The sequence below is a fragment of the Eurypyga helias genome, unplaced genomic scaffold, assembly GCF_000690775.1.
Source record: "Eurypyga helias isolate BGI_N326 unplaced genomic scaffold, ASM69077v1 scaffold17199, whole genome shotgun sequence".
In the NCBI taxonomy this organism is placed as follows: domain Eukaryota; kingdom Metazoa; phylum Chordata; class Aves; order Eurypygiformes; family Eurypygidae; genus Eurypyga; species Eurypyga helias.
Genome location: NW_010270382.1, coordinates 1 through 14364, shown reverse-complemented (window position 1 = coordinate 14364; position 14364 = coordinate 1). Strand labels below are relative to the sequence as shown.

Genomic DNA, 14364 nt, shown 5'->3' with positions numbered 1-14364 from the left:
TCCCAATTTCCTATTTTTGTATTATCCCTGATTTTGTACCCTTTTACCACAACCCTTACTTATTCATCTGCTCTCTAAGGTAAACAGTCCCAATCTTTTCATCTCGCAGCATGTGAGATTTTTTTCCATGTCCATAAATAATCATGCTTCTCACTTTTAACCTTTCTAAGAAGTCAGAGCATGAATGGACATCATCTGACAATTGTTCACCAAGTGTAAAGAATTACACATAAAGAAACTACTCATGAGCTTGAAAGGATCTTCTTCTGTTGACATTTGAATTATATTCAGCCACAGTAGTTTAAAAGGTCCATATTTTACTGTATTATTACTGGTACCACAATATTCTGCAAAAGCTTAAGGTCTATTAAAAATAACACTTTGACAGCTTTATTTGCTCTTTGCTTGCAAAACATAGCCTTGCCTCTAATACTAATTATACAGCATGATATAAAATAATTCCAATGAAATTCCACTTTTGAAAACCTTATTATCAGGATTTATTCAAGAGTATGCTCCATAGTGTAGTAAAATCATAGAAATTCATTGTATGATTATCTTTTATTTCATTTATGATATATTTGTACTATAAATGGTAATTTTATGGGTGCATGGTACAATTACCTTTGCATTACTATTGGAAATCTTGAGGAAAATTCCCACAGAGTGGAAGGGAATGGGGCGCACCATCTGAGCTCTACCTAAAAGCATTCCCTCAAATGGAGTTCTCAGGAAATTATGCTAAATACCTAAATAATTTCAAAGACATCAATATCCTTTGCACAAAAATTTATGCCATCCTATAAATAAAACTTAAAGATTTTCCCTTTTAAAAGAATTCTAGTGGGTATAATGCAACATGAAAGGTTACAGAAAATTGCATCTGTCTCTATTAAATTGCACGGGGCTTTTTCCTTAGGGAGTATGAGAAGCTTTGTATTTTTCCATAATCTACCCCGACCTGCTTGCTGTAGTGGAACAAGACAGTAATCTAGTAGTTAAGCTTTTACTTGCTCCTTGTAAGCTATAGATGTGAGCCTCTGTTTTGCTGTGAATTTCCTACATGACCTTGGAAAGTAATCTTTTCTCATATTTACAAATATTTTCCTGTTCTTTACAGTTTAGCACCTAGACCTTAATGTATATCTAATTTCTTACGCATGAAGCAATTTTGCAAATGCCATACAGTGGAAACCTATCAGCCTTTAGGGTTACGGAATAGCTGAGTGACAATGGAGTGATGGGTTTAGGTTTCAGGAATTTGGGATTTGGTCTGTCCAAGCCAGATTTCTAAGGGTATTAGTAACAGAGGAGTGATACAGGCAGATTTTTAAGAGCAGTTAGAGTCAAGCACATAATTCCCACCAACCTTGTTTCTAACCTGCTTACGTACTTCCGAAGTGTTTTAAATCCCCATCTGTAAAGTAAGAGTTACACAGATACGTATCTTAAAGACATGGGGCAGGAGAGTAATGGAGGCCATTGAAATTTCTCAGACTGGGCTGCAACATGCTGGACCTATTCTCATACTGCTTCAGCCTGGTCTGAGCTTGCCTATAGACCCCATCTGTCCAAAAGTTAACGTAAAGCATATCACCAGAGTAACTACCTGTAAACCCTCTGAGCTGTAACCACGCTGTTACTCTGCTCCCAAACAACACTTGCAAGAGTGAGACCTCTCCCTCCTAACAGACCACCTTGTGGTGGCCGCTGGAGCTCACTGATGTGGCTGTACAGTAAAATACACTCCTTTCCAACGACTTGATTAATCATTTTCTCTAAAGCTCCCAGATATTTTAAGTCTAGGAAATTAGATTTAAGTGGTGAGCAATACAGGGGGAATAAAAAAGTGAGCATAAACAGTGATTTGTTACAGACAGATGAATAATAAATGTTATCACATAAAGTTAACATAAACACAATAGATGGGGTAATTATGTACCTTATTTATTCTAGTTGCTATTTCTTTCACTGCGTTGTACAAAGGAATATCTGAATCTTAAATAAAAAATACAGCTTTAAAAAAAGGAGAAACACCAAAAGAGAAGATAGATGAGACAGAGAGAGAATGGCAGAAAGGCAGAAAGAAGAAGTGGTGCTGACATCTAGTTAGGAGAAGGGAAAGGACTGTAATATTTAGGTCTTAGCACTGATACTCATGGACAGTGATAAGGTCCCAAGCTAGAAAATTAATTTACTTGCATGATTTTCTCTTGACAGAGCAATTTTCTCTAAACAACTTTCCAGAGAGTTCTCTTTCATGTGAAGAAGGACTGTCCCGGTGATTTGTTTTCCTTTGAGTTATTAAAATGCGGCTAATGTGGACTAAATGGGACCCTTAATGGATCTGGGTCATCTTACTAGTCCAAGAGCAGACCATTACTGGTTTTTTGGAGTTTTCTGGGGGGCTGAGAGGCAGGTGGATAGTTTCCCATTTTAGAGGGTTGAGCTAGATCTCTGAAGGCTTAACCAGGAGCTGGTATGGCGTGAAGGAAAGCAGGAAAAGGAGCTAGCCAGGGTGAGGGCAGGCAGGGTAGGATGTCCCCTGTGGTGGCAGATGGCTGCTGGAGTCTTGCTCTGGTGTTGGGAACGGTCAAAGCATCTTGTGGAGAATCAAAGAAAGTGCTGGGAGGGAGGGAAAGACTGCAAGCAACCATCTCCATCCCCAGAATAGCCAGAGCAGCCACATGGTCTGTGGGAGACAAGCTCAAACCTGCTTAACACTAATCATGGACTGAAGGCTGCATCCCAGCTGTGCTCTGAACATCTGTCAAGTTTCCTAGGTGAACCTCTCTCTTTTTATTTCACTCTACTTACATCTTTAATAATAAAAAAATATGGATCGAAGATTTACACTTCAGTCTCTACTGTGCGATATATGCTTTGGGCTACTCTCTCAGTGTCTCTGATAAACATTTAATTTCATACACAGTGGGACAATTCCAGGAGGAAAAATTAAGAACCAATCCCATAAGGGGGGAGAAAAAAAAAACCTAACCAAACAAACAAAAAAACACATGAAAAGATGGCTTGGCTGATCAAAGAGGATTTTGTCAACATTTGAAGTCCGTGCTTGCATATATGAACTTAAAGGTTTTGGGGAAGCAGGGGGCAACTTGGGGGGGGCCCCTGGGGTGAGATGTGAGGAAGGTCATCAGCAACGTCTGTCGCAAGGGACTTTGGGCATACCTCCTGGGAAGAGCTGGTAGATGAGGGGGGTATGGAGGCCATAAAAAGATCATCACCCCGATCTCCCCAGAGATGTGGCCAGAGGGCTTTTGTGTGTGTCGATCTCGATTATGTCACGTGGGAAGAGAACTGCACCAATGCTGCCTAAAGTATTTCTGCAGCCCTCCACTGACAGCTTCAGCGAGGTGCTGTACTCATCCCTTCTCAAAGAGGTCTCCACTGATGTTGCACTACCAAGTTACAAAAAGCCAATATTAGAGTATGTGCAGGGAAGGAGAAGGTTAAACTGAGCATCTCAAATTATGTTTTAAGCAATACAGTATCCAGTAATGAATGAATCTGTAGTGTGTTCTGAACTATAATTTGGGTTAGATTCCCAGAGCGAAATAATAGAAATCACCTTCGATGTCTGCTGAGGAGTGTCCTTGGTTGTGCCTTTCTGCCAAAACTGTAGGAGTGGCCAGGAAGGGAATGGGTGGAACAGGTTCCTTTAGCCGGTAGAAGTAGGCTTGTATGAGTAAAGTCTTATTTTTGGTTGGCCAGCACCACATTGCACTTCTCCCCTTCAGCTGTCCTCTGAATAAGGCCAAAAAAGAAAGAGATAAAAGCAGAAACTGGTCACTGATACATGGCCAAAACCCTGGAAGCTGACTTAGCAAATCTTATTCAAGGCTGAATCTGTTTGTTTGAGGTCATCACTCAGAAAGCGAGAATACTCCTCGGTTCACAGAGGAGAGTTCAAGTTCTGCAGGCAGAAGTTAACCAGTCAGTCATGACTGGTTGCAGTGTTACAAACAGCCTCGTAACCCAGACAACATCCAACCCAAAAAATGGTGAGGTTTGCTTCCTTGGTTATTCCCTGCAATGATACACCCGTTGCAACCTGAGATTTTTTAGATGTCACTTGGGCTGCAGGAAGATTCCTCAGCAAGCTCCTGTGAGCAGCCAACTGCAAAACCACATTGAAATATGATAAGCATATAAGAGCATTAAATGGTAGCATTCTCCATCACCCACAGCCTCTGTTAGTTGTGCTTCCAGGCCAGATGCAACTAGAATGTACGTACAGCTGTTCTGAGTTGTAAAATACATTTTGAAATGGGATTGATTCATCTGTGTTTCATGAGATTGAATTAAGCAAAAGAAAAAAGTATAAAGACTTGTCTTTTTTCCAAGCATTTAACAAAAATACTCAGTCTCACTGGAACATAATAGAGATGTGCTTTCAGCACGCAGATGTGCAATAGTGAGAGCCACGTTTTATGTAAGCTCCTCATTCTTTTGGGCAGTGTAAAGAACTGAATGTACTTTCATACTCCTTTTTTTGGCCTTGACATAAACTAATGTCAAAGCAAATGAAGACCTGGTGGTAAATCCTTTTCAGCAGTGCTAATGATTGAGGCCATTGCGGAGCTCTTAACTGTCTAATCATCTTGGGGAAACAGGGCTTTTGATAAGTAGGACTTGTATTGTGAATTTTGATTTCTGCAACAAAATTTGCTGGCGCGACTCAGTATTTAGAGCATCAGAAAGGTGTGTGGGTCACATACTGCAGAGTATACTCAAAGCAGGTTTTATGGTGAGCTTCAGTGGGTAAAGTTATTCAGGGTATAATGAATGATTTGAACAGAATAACATGGGGGAAAATTCACACCAGCATCTCCTATCTATAAAAATGCATTTTAGTAGAAAACTGATTTACAACTGGAATTTTTTTTGCATGCAAGGCAGAACATGCAGAAGAGCAACTAAGTCTGATTTTCTTTTTCCAGTTCCATTGCTTGTTTTATATTTAGGGGTTTGTATTATGGGTGTCTGGATTTTACCACCACAAATGTGCCAGAACCCTCGACTGGTTCATTCAGGATGAATAATAAGCAACATCAAACGTCTGCTTTCTTCAACACCTGCACACTCCATTCCTTAGCGCTTTGCAAATGTAAGAGGTGGAGATACGTGTTTTGACTTGGATCTGGTAAACCAAAACTGTTCAAGCGGTAGATCCTGATCTAGATCTGGGCAGCAAGGAGGTGTTGCCCAGGTTTCCTCAGCAACCTGCATTTATCTGGATGAGCCTCTGTTTTCGGTTGTTCCTCCAGTTGCTCTGGGAGCAGCAGCACATGCAGGCAGAGCCGGACCTGGCACGCTGCTTTCCACAAAATGAGCCCATGGAGCTTGATCACAACTGAAATACCCTACTGTCAGCATGCGTCTGTCATCTCAGGGGCTGGGTGCATAGCCATGCGTGTGACTGCTGGAGCGCACAAAGTCTCTTTTGCTGGAGACACTTCAAAATTTATCTTCTCTTTTTGAGTAGCTGACATTTATTTACTGCTGCTTTAGTCATTGCACAGGGTGGATCTGCCTCTCCTGTGCAAAAAGCTTTAGTTCTTACGTAGTCCCCCTCTTGAACATAATTTTCTTCCATTCCCTCATGTTCACCTATCCCTACTGTCACTCTCAAAATAAGGAGGGGCTATTCCCTTGTCCAGCTGATGATTCTCCCCCCTCTTTCATAGGGATAGGGTACATTTTACCGAGTGAAAGCTGTTTGAAAGGGGAAACCTAGTCTAGCATCAGCTGTGTCCATACTTCTAAATAGTAGGGAGGATGGGATGAGATGACACAGACTGATTCCTCACTGCTTAGTACTAGAAATCTCGAGGAAAGATTTGTCATGATAGATTACTGAAACAGTCCAAAACAGTCCTGGAAGTGCTTTAAAATTAAAGAGTGAGTGGTCTGGAGTCCAGTGCTTGAAGCTACTGCCTGTATCTATTTTATTTAGCTGCACAGACGTACCTGTAGCTGTTTATCCTCCCTCTGTTAGCAGCCACAGGGGAAAAGCGTTGTCAGTAGCTGATTTATCCTGCCTATTTTAGACACTACTTTGAGGCGAAATGATCACCCTTTGGAAGTAACTGTCTCTCTATTGACTTGAGGGGGAAGTCTACATAATGGAGTTCAGATGGCTAAAGGTAGGAAGGTGCATCCTACCTGTGTAATTGTCCCTTCGGTAACAAGCCCTGCATTGAGGTTTTCCTGGCAGAGCTTTTAATGGCTTTCACATGGGATTTTTCTCCACAAGAAGTGTCAGAGCAGGAAAAAACACAGTGCACACTCCCTGTCCTCCCAGTTCCACCCTGCTTTGTCTTCATCTTCCCCAACTTACCCTTAGGAGAGTATAGGACACAGGACCACAAACTTGGCTGAGCAACTTTGGCTTCATAGAGATGATTAACATTTCATCCCAGTCACCAAGCAGCTATGCAAACCCCAGAGTCCTGTGGAGGCAGGTGGATTTCTTTGATGGACACTGTTTTATTTTCTGATGCTATAAAGAAATACTTCAGAGTGATGACAGTACTTTTAAGCAACAAACAGCTACTACCAACTCTCTGTGCTATTTCCTTGTAATTAAAACAACTTCGAATGCAAAAGAAGTGTGAACTTTTTTTCTCTTTCTGCTCAGAAATCGAAGCAAAGGAAGCGTGTGACTGGCTACGTGCAGCTGGATTTCCCCAATATGCTCAGTTCTATGAGGGTAAGTAGGTTTTTCTCCTCTTTGTGCAATACTGAAAGTGCACTGGGTGCTTGCCAGGAGAGCTTGCAATTGGCCAACTCTACATTTGACTGAGTTATGGCCATGGCTGGCTGCTTCACAAAGCCTCAGCTGCTGGAGTCATACCAGTGCCTAAAGAAGAGTAAAATTCTTGCCCTTCTAGCCATGGGAAGAAAAAAAAAAGGAAGGATAGAGTGTGTATAAATCTCAAAGGTTAACAAAAACAAGTACAAAAATTCCAAATACACTGGTCTTTTTTTTAACTTCCTGAACTGTGTCTAAAATAAGATTGAAAGCATGGATAATTACTGAAAATTTCATTTTTAATGAAAATAAGATTGAAAACCCTTCAAAGTTACCAAACCGAGTAATCTGAGATGCATTTTGCATTTGCAGAGCAAGGAAAACCATTATTTTGGTGTTAATTCAAAGCAAATGGCTGTGTCCCCTTCCTAGCTGTGAAGTTCGTTCCCAGGGAAGCGGTGTCCCCAAGGACAGGATGAGTAGTTGCATTGCTACTGCATTCAGGAGCAGTTTGGGGACTGGGGTTGGGTTTTTGCTGCTCACTCTGGATCAGTCATAGAATCACAGAATGGTTTGGGTTGGAAGGGACCTTAAAGACCATCTAGTTCCAACCCCCCTGCCATGGGCAGGGACACCTTCCACTAGACCAGGTTGCTCAAAGCCTCATCCAGCCTGGCCTTGAACACTTCCAGGGATGGGGCATCCGCAGCTTCTCTGGGCAACCTGTTCCAGGGCCTCAACACCCTCTCTGGGAAGAATTTCTTCCTGATATCTAATCTAACCCTCCCCACTTTCAATTTAAACCCGTTACCCCTAGTCCTGTCACTACAGGCCCTTGTAAAAAGTCCCCCCCAGCTTCCTTGTAGGCCCCTTCAAGTATTTAAAAGCTGCTGTCTCTTCTCCAGGCTGTGAGGGAAGCTGCAGCTAATCCTCATTTTTCCCAAACTGCATATTCTCTCTGCCAGAGACACAGAGCCAGCTCAGGCCCGCTCGGGCTTATTAGCTGAAGCGCAGCTCTGCCAAACGCTGCTGGACACCTTCCAGGGTCAGCTTGGGTCTGGAGGCAGCACAGCTCCACACATGGAGCAATGGCCAAGAAACCTTGCAGGTCAGAACCAGCTCTGATGAGAGCCAGCTCAGACACCATCCATCCCCACGTAGGGAGGGTCTCCACATCTTCTGATGGCCAGCTGAGGTCCCTCAAGGCTCAGGTGTCCAGGTACTGGGAGCACCATGCGGAGATGCCCAGGTGGCTTTGTAGGAGCCAGGCAGGCTCTGTTAAACCCAGAAATGAACTAAGACTAATAAACCTGCTAGGCCAAAGCTGGTACAGATGTCAGAATCATGGAATGGTTTGGGTTGGAAGGGTCCTTAAAGATCATCTAGTTCCAACCCCCCTGCCATGGGCAGGGACACCTTCCACTAGACCAGGTTGCTCAAAGCCTCATCCAGCCAGGCCTTGGAGACAGCCAAGGATGGAGCATCCACAGCTTCAAGCACAGTCTTTCTACCACAGTCCCTGCATGGCCAGTAGTACCTTTTGTGTCTATCTTGTAACTGGAGTATCTCAAATCCCCACTCCCCCAGCGAAAGGAGAGCCCACTGACTGCTGAACTCTAAGGGATGTTCCCTCCAAAAAACAACCTGTGCTGGACTCCCACAGTTCCCATACAGTCAATATGCACTCCAGACAGTCTGTGTCTCTGAAAACAAGGTCCTTTTTACAGGCATCTATTATGTCAGTGTTAAGCACTAGTGTCTGAAAATTCTGGCTGCGGTTCCTGTGTCCCAGCGTCCTGCTGCGGTACCTAAGCATGGCAGAGCAGTCTGGAGAGCAGCCACAGCACTGGAATCCGTCCCACCGTCATGGAGCCCACTAATGTTTTGCAGCCATGTCACTTTTCATTACAAATGTCAGCTTCCAGCACACTAGTCTGGCTTTTTAGCTAATAATGGGGGTTATAATTCAACACTTTTTTTTTTGGTCTCTGTTACTTGAGTAACCCTTTGTCTGAAATCGTTACAGGGACCTATATTAAAAGCAAAAAGTGCAGAATATTTCTGTTTTGTCTAGTAAATAACTCATTAAGTCACTGTGATATTCTGTTTTGTCTAGTAAATAACTCAAGTCACTGTGATGGGAATGGAGAACCTTGTTGCTCATGTGGATAAAGAAAGCTTGTTGGTAATTCCCTGATCTCATTTGTTTGTGCTAGGTGCTAGAAAGGACAGCAAACAATTGAGTATCTTACTAAAGCCAGAATGAAATAATCTTGCTCTCTCTTTGGTGCATGGAACATTGAACTATACTTTTAACAGAAATCAAAAATAATAAAGTGACTGAAAGGGTCACAGATAAGTTGGAAGGGAACCAGAGCTGAGTGAAATTGGTCACACTAGATTTCAGTGAGCAAGCACATGCAAATCATTTAAGATGTAGACAATGTATTTTCATTTGAATAGCAAACACTCCATTTAATATCTTGTCTCCTTTTACAGACTCCCAGTTTCCCATTGACATTGCTGCCGTAAAGAAAGACCATGATTTTCTTGACAAGGATCTTGTAGAACCTCTTTGCAGGTAAATAACACCAGAAGTTTCTTTTGTGATAATTTAAAAACATAAGCTGATTTGCTATTGTTAGCACAGCAGCAGAAGCAGCAGCAGAGATGTTTGCTTATCCAGTTATATTAAGCAAATATATGTATAATGATACCATTCTGAATTCATTTCTCTTACGGCAAATCCTGGAGTCAGACCCACGACACTCATAGAAAACATCACATGATTTGAGAAGATCCAAATCCCATGGATCTAAAACACCTACCATTTAAGAAAGAACTAGCAGTAGTACAAGTAAAGCCTGAATAAATGAGCATTACTTTTGAGTTGCACATAAATAACTCCTATGTCCAAGCACAGCAGAAAAGATGAAACTTCATTGCACAGAATTCAGCAAGTACTCTCTCTGGCAGCAGGCGTGGTTTTCATGCTGCTGTGATTCCCTTGGTACTCTCATTCTGGCACCAGTAACAGCAGTGGGACCAGAATCCCACAGTACTACAGCTGCTACAACTAATCACTCGTTTGCCCTCCCAGAAGGCTTGTGTTTGCTGTTTATCTAGCTTTTTATACTCTGCCTGTGATGAATACGCTGTATTGCATTGCTCAAGTACTGTCCCCCAGGACTCAAGAAGCAGCAATTCTGTGGTAGTTTTGCAAAACCACATTGCAGAGGCATTGTTCCCCTCTTCTTTCTCCTGTGCTCAGCTCAAGCTGGGTTCTCCTCTTCAGCTAGGACAAAGGAGCTTCTGGCCCCTAACTAAGCAGGCTTTATTACATGTTACGGAAACTTTCACAACACCAGCATCAAGATAATTGGACAAAACTCTATTTCCCCTTCTGCAACTGTGTCTAAAGTCATTGTTCCACTGCACATCGTACGGTGCATTGCAGGGATTAATGAGTCTGTGATGGAGGGCTGCAGAGAGGGTGTCTGAGAACCATACGGAATAGTCCATCTCCCCATTCCAGCAGATGTCCTCGTCCCTGGAGGACTCAGGTAGTTCCTGGGCCTAGCTGTTAGGAAGCTTTCCCAAAACCCCTTTGCTGCGGATGAGGCCTATTGCTTCTCATTTTGTCGATTACAGATATGGGGAACAGAATGTTCTTTTCACCTGTGTAGTAGCCTTTGTGTCTGAAGACAAATCAGTAGGAAAAACCATGGAACCTTCAGTGATTGTTCTCAAGGATGCTGGGAAGCAGAATAACTACAGACTTGATCCACTGCTGCTCTATACAGCTTGGTGGGAGGGATTGCTATGCCCATGCCTAACAAACCTTCCCAGATACATGCATCCTCTGTTCCAGTCTGGCATGATGGAAGACATACTTTTCTGTAGTTTGGGAACTGGAAAGTGGTCATAGGTTGAGATCTCTTCCCCTCTGCCCTTTCCCACAAAACTGAAGGACCATCCAAAAGTGCATGTATGGTGTCTATCCCGATCCCTTTCCTTTCTCTATTAGCCTAAATCAAGAGACCTGAAGTACCCAAGCATAAACACAGATTTTCCAAATTACTTTATTCAAAGATAAAGGGTTTATGACTGTCTAGTAAATTTTTCTGTAATGATTTTATTCAGAAGACACCACCTGTTGGCTTAAATTTTTGTTGGGAGTTTTTAAAGACTTTAGATCTAAAAAAGGAGTAACACCTCCTATACTAGCCAAGTAGAAATACAAGTATTATGTACACGTTATCTTTTCATATTGCAGACATTTAATGTGCTGTAACTCAGCAGTTCCAAATCTGTAGCTGAGAGGAACCCATAAAAAGCAATTGTGCCAAATGTAAAGATTCAGGTTCATCAGAAACAGTAAACAGTGTCAGTTGCTGCCCCCACTACCAGCTTTGTTACTGTATTAGCTATCAAACCAACATCTTCCAAATTTTCCATTGCACTGGAAATCCTCACAACTCGGCTGACCACTGTGGCTGGCTTTCTACCCTTGCTTTGCTCTGTGGTGTTGTTACTACAAGGTGCATGCCAGTATATCATACGAGTTCCGCAGGTTGTCATGTACTGCTACGAAATAGAAAGTTAAAAAAAGGACAGTTATTATTTCTGTGTGTGCTGATTCCCAGGTCGGGAGCCAAACTTCCATTCTTCAGACACCCAAAACTGCCCTCGAAGCTAGGCATGACCAAGCCTTCACACTGACTAATAGTGCATTCAGCCCGAAGTACTGAACAAAATGGGTTCTCATTTTTATTTGGAGGATAATTTGGAAGCTGGAGTGCCAGCGTGGATGGTCAGTTTAAGCTCTGGGTGGTAATTGCTCTAGCATAAACACTGAATTTCTCTGCTCTTGTGGATTGAAATCAGACTCAACCTCATTTTATAACACATTTTCTTAGGGCATTGCAGTACACAAAACAACATGAGGTGCAAATGCAGAGGAACCTTTCCGTTTTTTAAGGCAGCTGGTAGTATTTGAGTCAGAAAGGCCTAAGACTCCCTGTTGTAAAAGATTTCAGTGACCTTTTCAAGATACTCTAACACTCCTGCTGTTTACAACATCATTTGAAAATTTGGCAAAGATCTAATTTGAGGCCTTTGGGTTAGAGGCGTATCTATCAAGAGATTCCACTCGGATTTTATTGCGTAAAGAACAATAGAAAATTGCCATGCAATCTGCAGACGAACGCTGTCAGCCTGCCAAAATAATAATTGGGCATGAAAATTTTATAGCAGGATCTCTGTGTCCTTTCCAAAATAGCAGCAACCAACTCTGCTCTGGGAACTTTTGCGGCCACTGTGATAAGAGGGTGAGAAGGAGAAGCCAAGCCTTGTTGTACTTTCTGTATTCATGTAAATACAGTGACTAAGAACGTAAAGAACAAGTATGCAACAGTCTGATACATGGGCCCCTCAACCAAGGTCTTAGAATTTGGTCTGTGCCAAGCAGCCAGCAGCCTTTTTTTCCGTAGCTAGTGTTCTCTTCTATAGCTTGGAAATAATCCAAAGGTCATTGTACATGGAACATCCTACCGTTGGGGTTTTGAAGTGGTGATACCGTCTGCTGAGTTACATTGCTCTGGGTGCTGTTAGGAGGTAAGTCTGGCTCTCCACATGCAGTATGGAAAGCCCTGCTCTGAAGTCAGTAGGATGGCTCCCATTGACCTCAAGGAGAGTTGCCTCACTGCCTGTGAGCCTGTAGCCTTCCCAGCTTCCACAGCGCCAAAAAAGCCAGCTAGGGGCACATGTATGCAGCACCTCAACTTGGCTAGGAATACTGCTAAAACAAAGAAATCGCGTCATGTTTCCCTCACAGGGGAGTTTACAGAGCCATATAATGTGTTTGCCTGTTCACAGTCTGTAAGACAGAACATCTGCAGAGGCAGGAGATGCTGTGCTGTCCGTAGTAGCCCTCCCCATGCTGCCTCCTCCTGCATGGCCGGGTGGTGCCCCCGCCTGCATTCCCCACCAGCTGCTTGGAAGCAGCTGCAAACCAGGTCCAAGGGAATGCGTGGAGCTCCAAGTCACTTTAAAGCTGTCTTCTCACTATCTGGATGGGTCTTCAAGTAGGACAACAGGTCACCCATGAGGTTTTTCAGCTAATCAGATCCTAGATTGCTACAAGCTTGTATTTATTTGTAAACACTGCTTAGTGCTGTACAGGATGCAAAAGTGAGAGATTTCCTGCTTCTGAAAAACTTCCATCATAAGGGTATAAGTACAGCACTAGGGTTGGGGTTCAGAGCTCTAAATACCTGTGTCTAATGCCGTCTTAGATTTCCCAAGATATCTCAGACTTCTCCACAGGCTGGCTGGACCTGCAGCAGCTGAACCCCCGGCTTGATACTTCTGGGGATCTAAAAGAGCACCAGATACCTCAGTTTGGGCATCTGAATCTCTCTGCTGATGTTTAAGGATTGTTTCAAGGGACACTTTTCAACACAGAGATGATGTTTCACCATAGAGATAAGTGCTAAACCATAGAGGTAGTGGTAACTTTGATGGCCTGGAGAAGAAGTAAAATGAACATCGGTGAAGCATTTGCTGTAGTAAATATTTTTCAGGCTTCCCCAGAACTGCAGAACTTCCCAGAGAAGCATTCAAATGCATCTGAGATTCTTTGGTTTTTATATAGCCACCTCTCTTGTGTTTATTTAATGTGTTTTTTCCTGCCTTTTCTCAAGTCCAGATTTTGTGGTTTGTTAACATTACAAACAGGCAGCCTTTTCCCATGTTTTTAAGCAGTGATGTGAAAGTGTAGTGCCTCTCTCATTTTGACTGGGGCACTAGTGACAGCCTTTTGTAGCCAGAGACTTTGTTTTGTTTTGTTTTCTGAAAGATTTGCTGAGGACTTGGCTGTCAGTCATGTAACGACTTTAAGCAGATGAGAAAAGATTTCTGCCACCGCTGGCATATCAACAAGGCGTAAGAAGCTGAAACAGACTGGCTTTGATTGGAGTTGTTAGTACCAGGCAGGCTCATAAATATGATCTTTAGTTCTCTAATTTCACTGGCAAATCTTTCCATAGCATTGGAAAAGCCCCAGAAAGCATGCCTATGTTTTGTGGATGGGTGAATTTAAAACCTGAGGTTGAGTTCGTGGCACACAGTAAAAAGTAGTTGTGTTTTTGGTGGAGCAAGTTCTTCACAGCACAGCCAGGTTAGAAAGCAGCCAGGGCAATGGTGTGGCTTCCCAAGCCTTCAGTTTAAGTAACAATATTCACTTTTATATAGCTGACCTCTCAGTCCCCACTGAAATGATCTTGCTCTCAAATGCTATTAACGGGAAATAGATGATTTGGACATTCTTCTTGGATCCCCATGTGCTTTGTGCACCTTTCCGTGCTGAAAAGCAGCACATCTTAACAGAAATGCCACAATACTTTCTGCTGTTGGCTGAACACATGCGGAGGTACCTAGATGCAGACAGGGCAGAGGGTACATCAAGGAATGTCACTTCCTTGCCTACCACTCCTGAAGAGCATGGCTTGCTCCTTGATTTTTAGAAGGCAAGCAGCATCATAGTGAAAGAAAGGAGCACTAGTCATATAATCATAGAACCACAGAAT

General features: G+C 42.8%; 1 long non-coding RNA gene across 1 annotated transcript in view; it reads left to right on the top strand.

Annotated features, from left to right (window-relative positions):
- LOC104514683 overlaps window positions 1-9356 on the top strand; it is a 40004-nt gene extending 30648 nt beyond the window's left edge. Inside the window, exons 2-3 of the long non-coding RNA XR_727936.1 lie at window positions 6662-6733; window positions 9275-9356. This is a non-coding gene — a long non-coding RNA (uncharacterized LOC104514683). The remainder of the gene's footprint in view (window positions 1-6661; window positions 6734-9274) is intronic.
- The last annotated feature ends 5008 nt before the right edge of the window (window positions 9357-14364 follow it).